Here is a 17,987-nt window from a genome sequence, read left to right as displayed (position 1 = left end):
GCCAGGCTGGTGTCAAACCCCTGACCTCAGATCATCCTGTCGCCTTGGCCTCCCAAAGTGCTGGGATTACAGGTGTGAGCCACCAAGCCCCACCTCACTCCTTTTTAAGGCCAAATAATATTCCATTGTATGTACAGTATATACCAAATTTTATTTATCCATTCATTCTTCTATGGACACCTGGCTTGCTTCCACCTTTTGGTCTCTGAGTCCCTGCCTTCAGTTGTTTTGGGTATATACCAAGAAGTGGGATTGCTGGATCATATAATTCTTCTTTTAAATAAGTATTTTATTTTATTTTATTTTTTGTGGCAGCGTTTCACTCTGTCACCCAGGCTGGAATGCAATGGCTTGACCTCGGCTCACTGCAGCCTCCGTCTTCCATGTCCAAGTGATTCTCCTGCCTCAGCTGCCTGGGTAGCTGGGGCTATAGGCATGCCCCACCACACCCGGCTAATTTTTGTATTTTTGGTAGAGATGGGGTTTCGCCATGTTGGCCAGGCTGGTCTCAAACCCCTGACCTCAGGTGATCCTCTCACCTTGGCCTCCCAAAGTGCTGGGATTACAGGGATGAGCCATCAAGCCCCACCTCACTCCTTTTTAAGGTCAAATAATATTCCATTGTACGTACAGTATATACCAAATTTTATTTATCCATTCATTCTTCTGTGGACACTTGGCTTGTGTCCATCTTTTGGTCTCTGTTTGAGTCCCTGCTTTCAGTTGTTTGGGGTATATACCTAGAAGTGGGATTGCTGGATCATATAATCCTTTTTTTAAATAAGTATCTTATTTTATTTTATTTTATTTGTGGCAGGGTTTCTGTCACGCAGGCTGGAATGCAGTGGCTTGACCTTGGCTCACTGCAGCCTCTGTCTTCCAAGTCCAAGTGATTCTCCTGCCTCAGCCTCCCGAGTAGCTGGGGCTACAGGCATGTGCCACTACACCTGGCTAATTTTTGTATTTGTGGTAGAGACGGGGTTTCACCATGTTGGCCAGGCTGGTCTCGAACTCCTGACATCAAGCAATCCACCCACCTTGGCCTCCCAAAGTGCTGAGATTACAGGCGTGAGCCACCGTGCCTGGCCTGGATCATATAATTCTATGCTTGATTGTTTGAGGAACTGACATACTGTTTCTACAGAGCCTGTGCCATTTTATATTCAAGGAGCGGACTATTTTAAATCCATTCTAGTCCTCATGCCAAGGTTGCACAGCCAGCCTCCCGCCACCACACTGCTTTTCCCTTCTAGTGGCCCACACCAGAGCTTGTTTGTTTCTTATTGTTGCCTGCTAAATTTCGATTCCATCTGTAAGGTACTGAAACAAAATATGCCCTCTTACATAAAGGGCGGGGCCAAATCTTAAAGTAGCAGTTGGCTGGAGTTACCAGAGGACAGAATTATATTTAAATCCAACTCCTGTACTATAAATAGTCTCAGCTGCAGGTGGCGCTCCCTCTCCGGAAGGTCTTGATTTCACTCTGTCTGGAGGCAAAGGGTGCAAAGCTCTTCTGAGATTTTTAGTCCCTACCCTGCCCCCCATAAAGTCACGAAATTTGGAGGAGTTGACAGAAGGAATTAGAAGCTTCTGTTTGTGGAGTCGCTGCAGCAGCAGATAAGGAAAAACTATTCCTTAAGTTTAAATGAGGCAAAACAACTTTTGAAACTAATTTGGCCTGAATCTCATAGTAGGAAACAAGTCCTGGGGGTCTGATCAAAAAAAAAAAAAAAAAAAAAAATTCAAGTTAAGTTAGAAACACTGAATCCAAAGTGAGGGTAAAAGTCAGGATTCCATTAAACTACAGTTTGTAATAGTTAAAGAATAGTGTGGAGGAAACAGAAACATATCATTTTTCACTGTTAAATGTTAAAACAGGTTGGGTGTGGTGGCTTACATCTGTAATAATTAAAGTATACAAAAATGTGTAAGCAAAAATAAAAGACTTTTGAAGATAACCACTGTAAATAGCTTTTAAAAATGCATGTATGAGAAAATAGATAATTTTTTTTTTTTTTTTTTTTTTTTTTGAGACGCAGTCTCACTGTGTCACCAGGCTGGAGTGCAGTGGTGCTATCTTGGCTCACTGCAACCTCCGCCTCCCGGATTCAAGCAATTCTCCTGCCTCAGCCTCCCGATTAGCTGTAACTACAGGTGTGTGCTACCATGCCCAGCTATTTTTTTTGTATTTTTAGTAGAGACGGTTTTCACCATGTTGGCCAGGATGGTATCGATCTCTTGATCTCGTGATCTGCCTGTCTCGGCCTCCCAAAGTGCTGGGATTACAAGCATGAGCCACCACGCCCAGCCAAAAATAGATCATTTTATGTACTACTTTGCAATTTGCTTCCCTTCTTAAAAGATTTTATATTTGTTTTATGAAAATATAATACATTTACATCGTTCAAAAATAAAATAAACAAAAAAGAATACACAGTGAAAAGGCTCTCTACCACCCGTGTCCCCGGTCAGCCCACTTCCGGTCAGCCTACTTCCCCCAAAGGGAGAGCCACAGGTAGACTCTCGTATGTTTTGCGGAGCTCCTTGGGCATACGCAAGCAAATAAGAATCTGTTTTCTTCTAGTCCCCTTTTTACATAAAAGGTAACACTGTTCTGTACCTTGCTGTTTTATTTTAACAATATCTTGGAGGTCTTGTTTCTTGTTTCATAGAGAGCTGAGCATAGCTGCATAGATTCCACTGAATCTCTGTACCGTAACCTGGTTAATCAGTTACTCTTTGCTATTGCTGCTCCGATGAATAATCTTATACAAGCCTCACTTTGTATATATCCAAGTACATCTATAGGCAAATTGCCCGGGTAAATGCACTGTAATTTGGAAAGATGTTGCCAAATTGCCCCCTCTAGGGATTATGCCAATTTACACCAGTACCAGCAATGACTTAGAGTGTCTTTTTGCCCACAGCCTGGATACAGAGTGTGTTGTTAATTTCTCCAATCTGATATTTGAAAAAGAAAAATGGCATCCAAGGGAAAAAAAGTATCATGGTGTAGTTTACATTTGCGTTTCTCTTCTGAGTGAGGCTGAACATATTTTCATGTTTACAGGCCTTTTGCATGTCTTTTTTGAGAACTGTCTGTTTATATCTTTTGCTCACTTTTCTATTGGGTTATTGGTCTTTTTCTTATAATTTTTTAGATCTCTTTATATGTTAGGAGAATACACATTTGTGATATGATTTGAAAAAAAAGAATCCCAGTTGATGTGTCTACTCTTTGCTTATAATGTGTTTTTTGCCAAGTACATTTTCAAATGTAGTCTTTTAAAATTTTTAAATATCATTTGGATTTTAAATCATTATCAGAAAAGCAAAGGCTACAAACACGTTTTCCAATGTTTTCTTCATTCTTTAAGGACTTACAGTTTCACTTTTACATTTAAATCTGTGACCCCTTTGGAATTTATCCTGATGTGAGGAGTCAGGTGTGGATCCAATTTTATTTTCTTCTGCCTGGTTCCCAGCTGTCCCATTACCATTCACTGAATAATTCATTTCTCCTCATATCATCATAAAGAACAATCCTGAATGTATCTGCATGTATTTCTGGATTTTCTCTTCTGTTCCATTGGTCAGTCTGTCTAATACGAACCACTACTATACTGTTTTCATTACTGAAGTACTATAATATTTTTAATTAACTTACAGAGCTACTCCCCATCCTCTGCTTCATTGCTCCTCCTTTCCAGAATTTTCCTGGTAATTCTTCAGCATTAATTTTGTGTATTGTCTTTTTAATCATTTTCCTAATTTTTAAAAAGTCATTGGTACTTTCTTTGTTATTGTGTTAAACTTATAAGTTAATTTATGGAAAACTTACATTTTATGATGTTGAGTCTTTCTGTGCAAGACTACTATTTGTTGAAGCCTACTTTTGTACCCTTCTGTAGTGTTTTTACCTTTTCTTTAAGTGAGTTTAATGTATTTCTTATTACTTTTCTCTTTTCTTCATTGTATTTTTTTCTTTTTTTCTTTGTTATTTCCAAATCTCCAGAACTTGTGAATTGTATTGTTTATTCAAAAGCATTTTATCTTTTATATTGCTCTTGTAGGTCCTTTTCTTCTGTTATATCTTCTAACTGGCTGTTGAGTATTAGTTTCTATTTTTCTGTTTATTACATGTCTTGGACGTTTTCCATGTTCTTAATCTTAAATAAAATGATTTACTTCATTTTATTCAATAATGTTTCTCTTTACATTCTGTTTGAATGTAAGGATCTTGAGATGGAAAGATTATCCTGGATTATCTGGGTGGGCCCTCAGTGTAATCACAAGTGTCCTTATAAGAGGGAGATTCGACACACAAAGCAAGCAACAGTGAAGCAGGATGCTGTGCTGCTGGAGGACAGGGGCTAAGGGACACAAGAAATGCGACTCCGGGAGCTGGAAGTGGTTGGGAAATGGATTCTCCAGAGACAGCAAGACCCCACCAACACCTGGATTTGGGCCCAGTGAAACTGAATTCGGACTTCTGACTTCCAGAACTGTAAGAGAATAAACGTGTGTTGTTTTAAGCCACCAAGTTTGTGGTAATCTGTTACAGCAGTCAGGTGAAATGGATACGCATGTCTTTCTTTCCTTTCGTGTATGCTGCATGGCACACCTAAAAACGCAGACTCTGCCGGGCACGGTGGCTCATGCCTGTAATCCCAGCACTTTGGGAGGCCGAGGCGGGTGGATCATGAGGTCAGGAGATCGCGACCATCCTGGCTAACACGGTGAAACCCTGTCTCTACTAAAAATACAATTAGCCGGGTGTGGTGGCACCTGCCTGTAGTCCCAGCTACTCAGGAGGCTGACGCAGGAGAATTGCTTGAACCCGGGAAGCAGAGGTTGTGGTGAGCCGAGATCGCACTACTGCACTCCAGCCTGGGCAACAAGAGCGAAACTCCATCTCAAAATAAAACAAAACAAAAAAAATGCAGACTCAGGCCTGATGGGAGAGAGTGGGAACCACAGGCTATCAGGAAGGTTCTCTTCCCAAAGAGGGTAAATATGTTATCAGATGTATTTAATATAAAGTCTCCAATAATACAGTACATTTTAGACTCTATCTCCAACAATGCATTCTCAGGATTTTGTGTATTTTGCTCTTTTCCTTAACAACTAGAACACAATCTGCCAGGTCCTTTAGCTTAAAGCAAATGAACATCCTATTGTAGGTAAATCTTTTCCATTTGTCTCAAGTATATGAAGTCTTAACAGTTATGCTTTCAGTATTCCCATTTCTCATAAGATAAATATTCCAAAAAATGGTAAAAAGCCTTGCTATACAGATGAGGATGTAACCACAATGGAAAGGGAGGCTGGCTGACAGGACCACTGTGTGATGCCTCCAAATATGTGTTTATCAGCATATGTTCAAAAAACTGAATTCACCATGGAATGTAGCTATGAGATTTTAAAGTTGAATGTAGTAAAGTTAAGGAACCTGAAGAAGGTTCCACGATTGGGGATGACATCCAAGTAGCGGTGACATAGGAGGCAGGACTTGACTCCAGAGGTGGGGCTTGGACTCTGGACCAGATTGAAGACTAGCTGAAACAGGGAAGAGGTGAGAACACCACTCCATAAGACACGCCTACCGGTGCCATGCCAGTTTACCACTGCCATGGCAACACCCAGAAGTTACTACCCCTTTCCATGGCAAGAACTCAACAACCCAGAAGTTACCAACCTCTTTAAATAAATTTTTGCATATCCACCCCTCGCCACCAGCTTGCCCTTGAATTCTTTCCTGGGTGAAGCCAAGAACCCTCCCTGGTTAAGCCTCAATTTTGGGGCTCACCTGCCCTGCATCAGTGGAACCAGTGACAGTCACAGAGGAAAGGCTACACCAAAGCTTGCATTGGCAAATTCTGGGTCTTTCCGATTCATCCAGGTTTTCCATGGCACCACACAGTGCCAGGCATGCAAGGTGCTCAGGGAGTGTAAGTGGGATGTTACGATGCCGCACTCCAGGGAAGCTCTGGACCACGCCACAGAGCTGGGATGACCTCATTTTTAATCCAGAACAGGTACCCTGAGAGCTGCAGAAAGTTGGTGAATCACACCTGTGGAGACTCAGCTGCATCTGGACCCGATTTGGATGCAGAAATGCTAGACCTTGAGTTGATGCCATAATGGGAAGAGCCTGGTGTTTTCATGTGGTTGGAATGTGAATTGTGGTCAGAGGCCAGGCTGTGGTATACTGTATTTTCTAAAGATGGCCACGACAGGCTGGGCGAGGTGGCTCACGCCTGTAATCCTAGCACTTTGGGAGGCCGAGGTGGGCAGATCATGAGGTCAGGAGATCGAAAGCATCATGGCCAAAATGGTGAAATCCCATTTCTACTAAAATACAAAAAATTAGCCAGGCGTGGTGGCATGCACCTGTAGTCCCAGCTACCCAGGAGGCTGAGGCAGGGGAATCGCTTGAGCCCGGAAGGCAGAGGTTGCAGTGAGCTGAGATCATGCCACTGCACTCCAGCCTGGTGACAGAGCAAGACTCCGTCAAAAAAAAAAAAAAAAAAAAAGGTGGCTATGACAATATCCTTCATGTCACATACCTGTCACACAATGCGACTTATACACTCCTTTTTGAGAAGTAACATCTATGTCCCCTTCCTTTGAATCTAGATGGGTTGGTGATTATGGCAGAAGTGATGTAATGTGACTTCTCGGTCTTGGTCATAAAAGCCACCATGCAAGCAGCATGACTGTCTGTGGCTGCCATGCTGTGAGGAAGCTCAAACCAGCCTGCTGTTGCAAAGATACCACATAGAGAGACCTCCCTGTCTGTGGAGAGCAGGGAGAGTGGAGGGAGAACACTTTGTGTTTTTACTTTTTAAATCAAAATTATTAAAGTATAATTTATAAACAATAAATGCACTCAGGTTAGTTGAAAGAGCCTAGATTCTCGCATTTAAATTTTTAAAATTTTAGAGAATTAAAAAAATATCTTTTATTTTTAATATTGTCTTTTATAGTTTTGTGATTCCTATCATTTATGTTAAGTTTTTCAAACATTTAGGAGCAACAGTTAAAACTTAACCACGTGTTTTGCTGGTTTCCTTCTCACCATTGTTTCTTGTTTTACGATTTATTGTGTTCTGAATCTGATTAATGTTTATGTGGCAAGGTTGTAAATTTGTAAACAACACACTCAGAGGGGCAGACAATAGAGACCATATCTGATCTTTTCTTCCTTCCTTCCTCACGCTGGCAGCAGGAGAAAATGCATTAACTTGGTAGTTAATGGAGTCTCTGTCTCCTCCAGATTAGATGCTGTCTTTGGAGTAAATATATAGTCATTTCCTATTTCATCTTCCAACTGGGCAGCCCTTCTCCATCTCATTTCCTTTCCCAAGATGGCATTTGGGCATACTGGGAGAGAGCTGGCCATCCCTGTGCTGTCCTCCCTCAGCTGTTCCCTGACCCAGGGTGGCTAGTCTGGTCTCTGGACTGGCATCTGCTGGGAACTGCAGGTTCCACCCAGACTTGGGTATGTCATGGTGTCCGCTGCTCCCAGCTACGGATGACCCATCTCCTCAACCCGAGGTCACAGCTGGCCCAGAGGCCTCTCAGCAGATGCTCTCCCCTCACCGTGTCAAGTGGGACTACATGGATGCCCGGCATCATGCTGCAGCATGAGGGGCCTGGGAGCTGTTCCTTGCTCTTCCCACTCTCCGCCTCCCTCTGCCTCTTCTATGCTTTTGCCCAAATCCTGCCTGGATGTAGCAACCCAAAGGGTTCCTCCTGCTTGGAAGCATCCTCTAGTCTATGTCACCAAGTTCCCCATACCCTTCTGGATTGTTCCACCATACCAGGCCCCGATTCCAAAACAAGAAGGGGAAACAAGAATGTGTGTGCCTGGCCTCTTGGCTAGGCCTCTTTCTTCTCCCCCTTTTGCATCCTCCAGGGCCTGAAGAGTTGGTGTTTGCTCCCTTATAGGTAGAGTTAAGCTCTTCCTCTCTGCTGGCATTCCCTATGCCTCACTTTTCTCCTTTTAGGGACCCCAATCATTGCCACTCAGCCTTACGGTGAGGTGCAAGGGATGTTTTCTTTACACTGTGGAATAAATGCTATGCTTTTGAGTTGATGCTTCATTTTTTTATATTGGAACCAAGGACTTTTTTGGAAATAGGACTTACTAAGGATAGAAATAATTACAAATCTAAATAGAGTCCTCAACAATATCCTAAGATAGTTCCTTGGGTGGCCTCCTGAATCACAGTATTTATAAAACAGTGTCCATTCCATTATTCTCTGCTTTTATTGAGTTCTTCATTCTTACCATTATGTGCTGCATTTCTAAGAACTGTTTCTTGTTCTATGATTGCTCCTTTTTCGTTAATGGGATTTTTGGGGGGTAGTATTTTTTTTGTGGTAAAATACACATAACATAATTTTTTCTATTTTAGCCATTTATTTTTATTTTTATTTTTGAGATGGAGTCTCGTTCTGTTGCCCAGGCTGGAGTGCCGTGGCACAATCTCAGCTCACTGCAACCTCCACCTCCCAGATTCAAGCGGTCCTCCTGCCTCAGCTACCCTAGTAGCTGGAATTACAGGCACATCCCACCATGCCCGGCTAATTTTTACATTTTTAGTGGAGATGGGGTTTCACCATGTTGGCCAGGCTGGACTCCCAACTCCTGACCTCAAGTGATCCACCCACCTCGGCCTCCCAAAGTGCTGGGATTACAGGCATGAGCCACCGTGCCCGGCCTCATTTTAACCATTTTTAAGTGTACAGTTTAGTGGCATTAAGTACAGCCAAAATTCTTGTGTAACCATCACCACTATACCTGAAACTCTTCATCATCTCCAACAAAAGTTCTGTGCCCATTAAACAACGACGTCCCCTCTATTCTACTTTCCCCTCTATGAATTTGCCTATTGTAGGTACCTCGTATACGTGGACTCATACAGGATTTGTCCTTCCGCGTTTGGTTTATTTCATTCAGCGTAGTGTTTTCAGGGTCCATCCACATTATAGCATGTGTCAGAATTTCATTCCTGTTAGAGGCTGAATAATATTCCACTGCATGGATATACCACATTTTGGACACCAGGTTGTTTATTGTGAATGCAAGAGTCTGTCATTAATGTTATTGAGGGTATTAATTTGAATACTGTAAGTACATTCTTGTACTTAGAATTCGTGTACTCCATTCATTAGCGGATTACCCTTCTTTATCCACCTTTTTCAGGAGGCGGATGGGCCTTACTTCGGGGTGATTGTCCGTTGGCTGTTCACCCTGGGGAGTGGAGCTGGAGGCTGACGCGCTTGGAGGCTGGTGCGGGCTCCCTGGTCGTCCGCGTGGATCATCTTTTGCTGTCTCCCTGCTCCTCTCCCGCCGACCCCTCAGCTACCCAGTCTTGGTGCTAGGTGGATGCAGATGAGACAACGGGCACATTTCCCTGCAGGGACCGGAATAACCGTCAGGGGGAGCCCCAAGGATAAGGCGCGAGGCGGCCGGGGCTCAGGTTGCGCAGGCACCGAGGGCACCTGGGCTCCTCCGCCCCCTGTTCTGTGAAGGCCGGGGTGCTGCAGGGCCGCTCTCCCCGGAGTCTCTCTTCTTCTGGCCGCAGCGGGTGGACCGCAGAGTAGTCCGGGTGCAGCGGCGCCCGGGCAGCTGCGGAAGTGGCTGGGTTGAGGTGGCGGCTGGGGCGCCACGCGCGTTCCCTCTCTGGCTTCCGCACCCGCTTCTGCACCAGCCTCGGGCTGTCAGTCCCCCTGGTTTAGTGGCGGAGGAAGCGAGGCGCGATCGGGCAGCCCTGGACATTCCTCAACCTTGAAACCCTGATGCCTGGGGCCCGCTGCTCAGAGCTGGGGCTGGGCGGAGCTCTGCTGGGGAGATCTTTCCACCTTCCTCTGGGGAGCCCCTCCTTTTTGCTGGGTGCTCAGCTCACCACTGCGTGACTTCCCTCTCAACGAAAAACACATTTCCTCAAATTCCTCAGATTTCAGTTCTGTTAGTGACATTCTCTCCAGCTTTATAATTTGCTGGAATATATATGTGTGTGTGTGTGTGTGTGTGTGTGTATATATATATATATATATATTTTTTTTTTTTTTTTGAGACGGAGTTTCGCTCTTGTTGCCCAGGCTGGAGTGCAAATAGCGCGAATCGGCTCACTGCAACCTCCGCCATGCACTACCGTGTCTGGCTTTTTTTTTTTTTTTTTTTTTTTTTTTTAGTAGAGACGAGGAGTCACCATATTGGTCAGGCTGGTCTCGAACTCCTGACCTCAGGTGATCTACCCACCTCGGCCTCCAAAGTGCTGGAATTACAGGCACGAGCCACCGCGCCCGGCCGGAACAGATCATTTTTTACACTGTCATACAGTTACTTCTTTCTGATAATTTCCATGAGATGTGGGGAGAAAAGAGGCAATTGTGGCGATACAATCCTTGAAACCAGAAATCAATGACGTTATACTTAACTGGATTTTAACATTCTACCGCATTATGGTTTTGTGTTTCCTCCTTTCTTCTTGACTGTTTTTTGATAATTATAAAAATTGATTCCTGTCTAGGCACAGTGGTTCCTGCCTATAATCCCCAGCATTTTGGGAGGCCAAGGCGGGAGGATCATTGAACCCAGGAGGTCGAGACGGCAGTGAGCCGTGATCACACCACTGCACTCCAGCCTGAGCAATAGAGCGAGACCCTATCTCAAAAAGAAAGAAAAAGAAAGAAAAAAAAAAAAAGAGTCCTAATGATCTAGCACATTCTACATTCACTGCATGATTTTGGGACATGTTTCGTTGGGGATTATAGTTCTGAATTACAAAGTATTACCGGAATGGGCTGTGATCAGGATTATAAATAGCAGCAATTACATGCTTTTTGAACTAGAAAAGATGTTCTAAATTGACCTAGATATATACAGACTATTGAGACACGTGGTGGATTAAAATTAAGGCCTAGTAGCGGACTCTGAAAAACAATGTTTTCCACCAGGGGGAGCTGTAGACTATGTCTGAAGGTATCCAGATTCAAGTCTTTGTCTTGTGCCACTTTTAAACGTGATTCTCCTGATGGTGCCTTCAGTAGGACCACAATAAAAACCAGGCTAAGGCAGAAAGGTTGAATGGGTTCTTGTAACTGGAAACCTGAGCTACAGCGCTGCCTTTAGGCACAGCTGGATTCAGGCATAGACGCTGCAGGTCTCAGGCTTTGCTCTGTTCTCTGCTTGACTTTATCCTCCCAAAGGCCCTCCCCTCATTGTGGCAAAACGGCTGCAACAGTGCTGGCCTTCATCCTCCCAGACTTAAATTCAATGAGCAAAGACCCCACTTACCTAATGGCTTCCACAAACATCCAGGAATTGAGTCTCTTGACTAACTGGCCTGCCTTTGGTCAGATGTCCACTCTCGAGCCCATCTCAGTCACTGGCAAGGTGATGGATTGGCAGGGCCTGGCTCACACCAGGCTGAGGGTGAAGCCGGTTTAACCTAGATGACAAGGACTGAGGGGGACAGAGAGAGGTCTAGAGACAAAATCAGGCTCTGCTCCTGGAAGCGGGTGAATGGGTGCTGGGCAGCCCCCAGAAAACATACAGAGAAGGAGGCCCGGTGTGGAGACTCACACATGTAATCTCAGCACTTTGGGAGGCCGAGGTGGGCAGATCACCTGAGGTCAGGAGTTTGAGATCAGCCTGGCCAACATGGTGAAACCCCGTCTCTACTAAAAATACAAAATTAGCCGGGCGTGGTGGCAGGTGCCTGTAATCCCAGCTACCCAGGAGGCTGAGGTAGGAGAATTGCTTGAACCTGGGAGGTGGAGGTTGCAGTGAGCTGAGATCATGCCACTGCACTCCAGCCTGGGCGACAGAGAGAGACTCTGTCTTAAAATAAAATAAAATAAAATAAAATAAGCCATACAGAGAAGGAGAAGGTGATAACATAAGGCAGATGGAATGCACCATTGGGAGGTGGGGTCGCAACAAGGGATGCAGAGTACAGACTGTGGGGTCAGCTCCACACAGGAGAAGAGACCTCTCAGCTGGCTGTTATGCTGAGTAGGCAGCCTGAACTAGTGACTTCAGAGGGGAGGCAGCTCTGGGAGATGACACAGTGGAGGTTTGGTCCTGTGACGTCATGGCTGAAGGAGGTAGAGGAGAAGCATGTGACACGAGGAGTTCGGGGTGCTCAGAGGACAGGCTGATGGCTGGATTGGTCATGGGGATGGTAAAATCACCAGAATGAGAAGACTGGGAGCTGATAGAGAAGAGGGTGTGCCCACTGTTCAGTGGATGATGACGTTCACCAGGGATGGGGGCGGGGTGGAAGAGGTGAGTGGCATGGCCCTCAAGGAACCGCTGGAAATGAGGAGGACACTGACCCCAAACCTCTCAACTCTGGGGTGTGTGGTGTCTGGGAGGAGCCTGTGAGCAGAGCCAGATCTTGAGTAAAGAAGGAGGTGGAGGGAAAATCCTGTGAATATGTTAAGAATGCAGGAGAAACTGAATTAAACAGGACAGATTAAGCAGATCTATTTATCTCTTCACCCTCCCAAAACCCCACTAAAATTACAATAAAAGGATAAAAAAGGCATAAACCCACAAGGACAAGAAGAACGGGGGAGGAAATGAGCACAGACAGGAGAACTCAGCATTCTGGAAAGCGGGGGGAGCGTGGAGAGTGATGACTGACTTGGCAGAGCAGAGGGAGCTCAAATCCAAGCGCTGGCGGGTGGGGGTGGACATCAAAAACCAGCAGAATCCTGGAAGCCTGAGGGACTGGAAATATCGGGTGTTTCATCTATTTACTGGTAGGAAATAAAATACCCCCAGTGTTGCATGGCTTGAAGCAATGCCAGTTGTAACTTCATGATTCTGTGGGCCCACTGGCTTCACCAGGTGGCTCTGCTCCATGTGATGTTGGCTGGAGCATGGGGCTGGTAGCTGGTGTTGCTATTCTCCAGCAAGTCGGTGAGGGCTGTGAGTTGAGGACCTCTGTCCTTCTCTATGTTGTGATTCCATGTGCTTGGGCTTCTCAGAGCATGGTAGCATAGAAATTAGCTTTGGTTAGTTAAATCCAAATCCCTAGTTCTTCCCTAGGGCCATTTTCCCAATGCATTTGATCATCAATATCAGTATTATCACATGATCGGTTTATGTAAGATAGTTGAATCTTAGCAACAAGGTAAGTGTTAACACTGTATGACAATATGGTTGTAGATATAACCTGAAAAATAATCGTCAAAAGATACTGGCATATTACTAGAGTCTTAGTCATTAACAGTGAGTCCGGTCTATCTGGAGTAATCATAGCATATGACCAAAATGTCTCCCAGAGCAATGCCACTAGGGCTTGCAGACTTCCGTTTGGCTTTGTCAGGTTTCAAAAGCAGGAGTCATCTTGGCAACAGATGGTTCCACTCTTTCAGACATCCTGTATATATATATATATTTTTTTTTTGAGACGGAGTTTTTGTTCTCCTGCCTCAGCCTCCCGAGTAGCTGGGATTACAGGCGCTCGCCACCATGCCCGTCTAATTTTTGTATTTTTAGTAGAGATGGGGTTTTACCATGTTGGCCAGGCTGATCTCAAACTCCTGACCTCAGGTGATCCACCTGCCTCGGCCTTCCAAAGTGCTGGGATTACAGGCATGAGCCACCGTGCCTGGCCTATCCTGTATAATTAAGCTAAGAGAAAATATCATCTCTTGCTCTGAGCCCCTCTCAAGGCATCAATGTAATATTGATGTAATATGTGATATCTATCCCCTCATTGTAACCCATTCATTCATTTCTTTATATTCAGCTACCATTTCTCCTTCCCTTCAGTTATATCTAAACTTTCCACTTATTTATTTATTTTTTGAGACATGGTCTCACTCTGTCGCCCAGGCTGGAGTGCAGCGATACAATCACAGCTCACTGCAGCCTCAACTTCCCAGGCTCAAGCCATCCTCCTGCCTCTCCGCCTCCCAAGTACATAGGACTACAGGTGCATGCCACCGTATCCAGCTAGTTTTAAAACAGTTTTTTGTTTTTGTTTTTGGTAGAGACAAGGTCTCAAGGTGGGGTAATCTGTCTAATGGGGGCCCTTCCTTGACTCCCTCATGTTGAGTGTAAACACGAAGGCATGTGAGCCAGCCTTTCATTCCTTTATCTCCCCCGATTTTGAACAGCAGATGTTTCAATTGTCTGTTCAGTTTCTATCAAACCATGATTTGAGGTTTGAAATGTGTTCCTTGGACAGAACACATTTCTCTGAGGATGAAAATGTGTTTCTTGGTCTGAAGAAATGTGACTCGACAGTCCTAATTGGTGCAGTATTTTCTGTTTCAATTCTTTATAGTATTTTGAGCATTTGCATCTACTGCTGGGAATGCAAAACCTAGTGCCAGAGTGTCTGGTTTTTTTTAGGACTCATTTGTAGCCCCCAGGGCTGGCAACATCAGTCCAATTTGCCAGCTATATGCGGGACCTTTGTCGTGAAGACCTTCTCCATAGTTATCTGCAGTCTCTGTCTCTCTTGTTGATAGACAGTATGATTCTTGTAGGCATTTTATGCCTGAAAGGGTGCAAGAGGAACGTGTCTAGATCCAGCTTATGTCTGCATGGCTGTGGGTCCCCCATGTCCACTCATTTAATGGAGCCAGGTGGCCACCTCGAACAAGGGTATTGCAGATTCCAATCTCCTTCCAGTCCTAGAAGGGGCTACTTCTGAGGATCATTGATATGTCCTATTTTAATACATCCCTTAAATTCCCCTGGTGGTTTCCATGGGGCCATGCCCCATATGAGGATACTTTCAATAGTCCAGTCTCCATTGTTTTACCAGATGCCGTGGCCTGGCCATTAGCTATACATATGAATTGGTAAAAACCCAAACAGGGGCCAGGCGCGGTGGCTCACCCAGCACTTTGGGAGGCCGAGGTGGGTGGGTCACCTGAGGTTGAGAGTTGGAGACCAGCCTGACCAACACGGAGAAACCCCGTCTCTACTAAAAATACAAAATTAGCCAGGTGTGGTGGTGCATGCCTGTAGTCCCAGATCCTCGGGAGGCTGAGGCAGGAGAATCACTTGAACCTGGAGGCGGAGGTTGACCTGAGATCGCGCCACTGCACTCCAGCCTGGGTGACAGAGCGAGACTCCGTCTCAAAAACAAAACAAAATAAAACAAACCACACCCCAAACAGGGAGTCAAACAGCATGCAGTTCAGCCCACACAGCTGATTTGTTTTTACCTTCTTTAATTAGAGTGGTGGTCTTCCAAACAGAATGCTATCTGTTCACCTGGGAACTGCCATCCATAAATCAAGAAGCTCTTTGTTGGTCAATAGATGGCTGTTTCTAGGGCATCGCTTAAGTGACCCAAGTGGCTGTAGCATCCGGCAGCATCTCAGGAGGTTCCAAAGTGGATTCTGAAACCGCCATTGCAAAACTGTAACTAAGGCCAGGTGCGGTGGCTCATGCCTGTAATCCCAGCACTTTAGGAGGGCCAAGGCAGACAGATGATTTTTTTTTTTTTTTTTTTTTTTTGAGACGTAGTCTCACTCTGTCGCCCAAGCTGGAGTGCAGTGGCCGGATCTCAGCTCACTGCAAGCTCCGCCTCCCGGGTTCACGCCATTCTCCTGCCTCAGCCTCCCTAGTAGCTGGGACTACAGGTGCCCGCCACCTCACCCGGCTAGTTTTTTGTACTTTTTTTTAGTAGAGACGGGGTTTCACCGTGTTAGCCAGGATGGTCTCGATCTCCTGACCTTGTGATCCGCCCGTCTCGGCCTCCCAAAGTGCTGGGATTACAGGCTTGAGCCAACAAGCCCGGCCCAGACGGATCATTTGAGGTCAGGAGTTTGAGACCAGCTTGACCAATAGGGTGAAACCCCATCTCTTCTAAAAATACAAAAACATTTTCAGGCATGGTGGCGCATGCCAGCTACTCAGGAGGCTGAGGCAGGACAGTCGCTTGAACCCGGGAGGCAGAGGTTGCACTGAGCCGAGATCGCTCCACTGCACTCCAGCCTGGGTGATAGAGTGAGATTGGAAAAAAAAGAAAAAAATTATAACTGAGACAGTGAAAGATCTGACCAACCAATTCCATCTTGCTTCTAACCTCCAACCTGTGCTTGTTCATTCCAGGGCAGAGGCCAAACTAACTCTGGAAGGAACTTATTTTTTAGTTTATAGTCTAAAACAAATGATAACAGCCCTTTCCCAAAACAAACCCCCTTCTTGCCTGGGAACTAGACTGCCTTTGTAAACTAACAAATTAGCCAGAAGATCAGAAATTATGGTTTAGGAGTAATTCAGCCGGTGGCTATAAGATTCTGACCCTCCCCAAATTGCTCCTGGGGATAACATCACCATTGTACAATCTATGATCAGTGCTTGAGAAATTTCGGTAAACTAGCTCCTCTAATCTTACGGTCCCCACCAAAAAACTGACTCAGCACAAGAGAACATAGACTCCCTATGATTTCATCCCACGTCCAACCAATCAGCACTCTTGACCGCGGGCCCCACACCCACCAAATTATTCTTAAAAACTCTGATTCCCGAATGCTCAGGGAGACTGATTTGAATAATAATAAAACTCCAGTCTTCCACACAGCCAGCTCTGTGTAAATTCCTCTTTCTCTATTGCAGTTCCCTCGTCTTGACAAATCAGCTCTGTCTAGGCAAGGGCAAGGTGACCCCATTGGGCAGCTACAATTCTAGGGGTAAAGAGACTACCCGCTCATGAGTAATCCTCGCATCTCTCTGGTAGCATGTTCCTGTATACACCATTTCCATTTGTTATGGAGCTCTTCTGGGCACTTTCCACTCCATTACAGTGTTTCTTCAATTTTATTTATTTATTTTTTTTTAGAGGGAGTATTGCTCTCTTGCCAGGCTGGAGTACAGTGGCACCATCTTGGCTCACGGCAACCTCCGCCTCCCAGGTTCAAGTGATTCTCCTGCCTCAGCCTCCTGAGTAGCTGGGATTACAGGCGCATGCCACCATGGCTGGGTATTTTTATATTATATTATATTATTTTATTTTATTTTATCTTTAGTAGAGACAGGGTTTTGCCATGTTGGCCAGGCTGGTCTCGAACTCCCGACCTCAAGTGATTCTGCTCACCTCAGCCTCCCAAAGTGCTGGGATTACAGGCATGAGCCTCCGCGCCCTGCCATGTTTCTCCAAAATTGTCCAAGACATTATGTCTATGTCAGATTTCAAGATTATTTTATGCCTTTAGTCATAGTGGTCATTTCAATTAATGTTCAATAGCAAGCTAGTTAATTGTCTCTCAAATGGAAATTTTTTGGTTCAAAATCCCAGTAGTCATTGCTGGGTGGTGCTTTTGCTACAGCCCAAGTCTGCATTCCACACAGGGCTATTGTACAGAGACTCTGTCTACACCAGCCCACCAGCTCCTGACAGGGCATTAATTAAAGTGTTAATCTCTTTGTGTCCATCAAGTATTCTACACTGTTTCAAATTAACAACCTTTGTGGGCTTAGGCCATTTTACTGATCAAGCCATTTAGCACGATCAATCAATATTGGCAGAAGGGCAGATTTACATGCCTTCTGTTTTACTAGGCACTTTGTAGGACTAACAAATTAGCCAAAAGATTAGAAATCATGGTTTAGGAGTCATGCAACTGGAGGCCACAAGATTCTGACCCTCCCCTGGGAATAACATCACTATTGTAGAGCCTGAGATATTTTGCAGACCCTGCACTGGATGGATCAGCAGGCACCACCTAGATCGATAAACTGGCTCATCTGATCCTATGGCCCCCACCCAGGAACTGACTCAGCGTAAGACAGTTCTACTTCCTATGATTTCATCTCTGACCCAACTAATCAGCACTCGTGACTCACTGGCTGCCCCCTACCCACCAAATTGTCTTTAAGAACTCTGATCCCAAAGGCAGGGAGATTGATATGAGTAAATAATAAAACTCAGGTCTCCCGCACAGCTGACTCTGAGTGAATTACTCTTTCTCTATTACAAATTCCCCGTCTTGATAAA

Source organism: Rhinopithecus roxellana, chromosome 19 (assembly GCF_007565055.1).
Source record: "Rhinopithecus roxellana isolate Shanxi Qingling chromosome 19, ASM756505v1, whole genome shotgun sequence".
Taxonomy (NCBI): Eukaryota; Metazoa; Chordata; class Mammalia; order Primates; family Cercopithecidae; genus Rhinopithecus; species Rhinopithecus roxellana.
Note: the sequence above shows the minus strand (reverse complement) of the source record.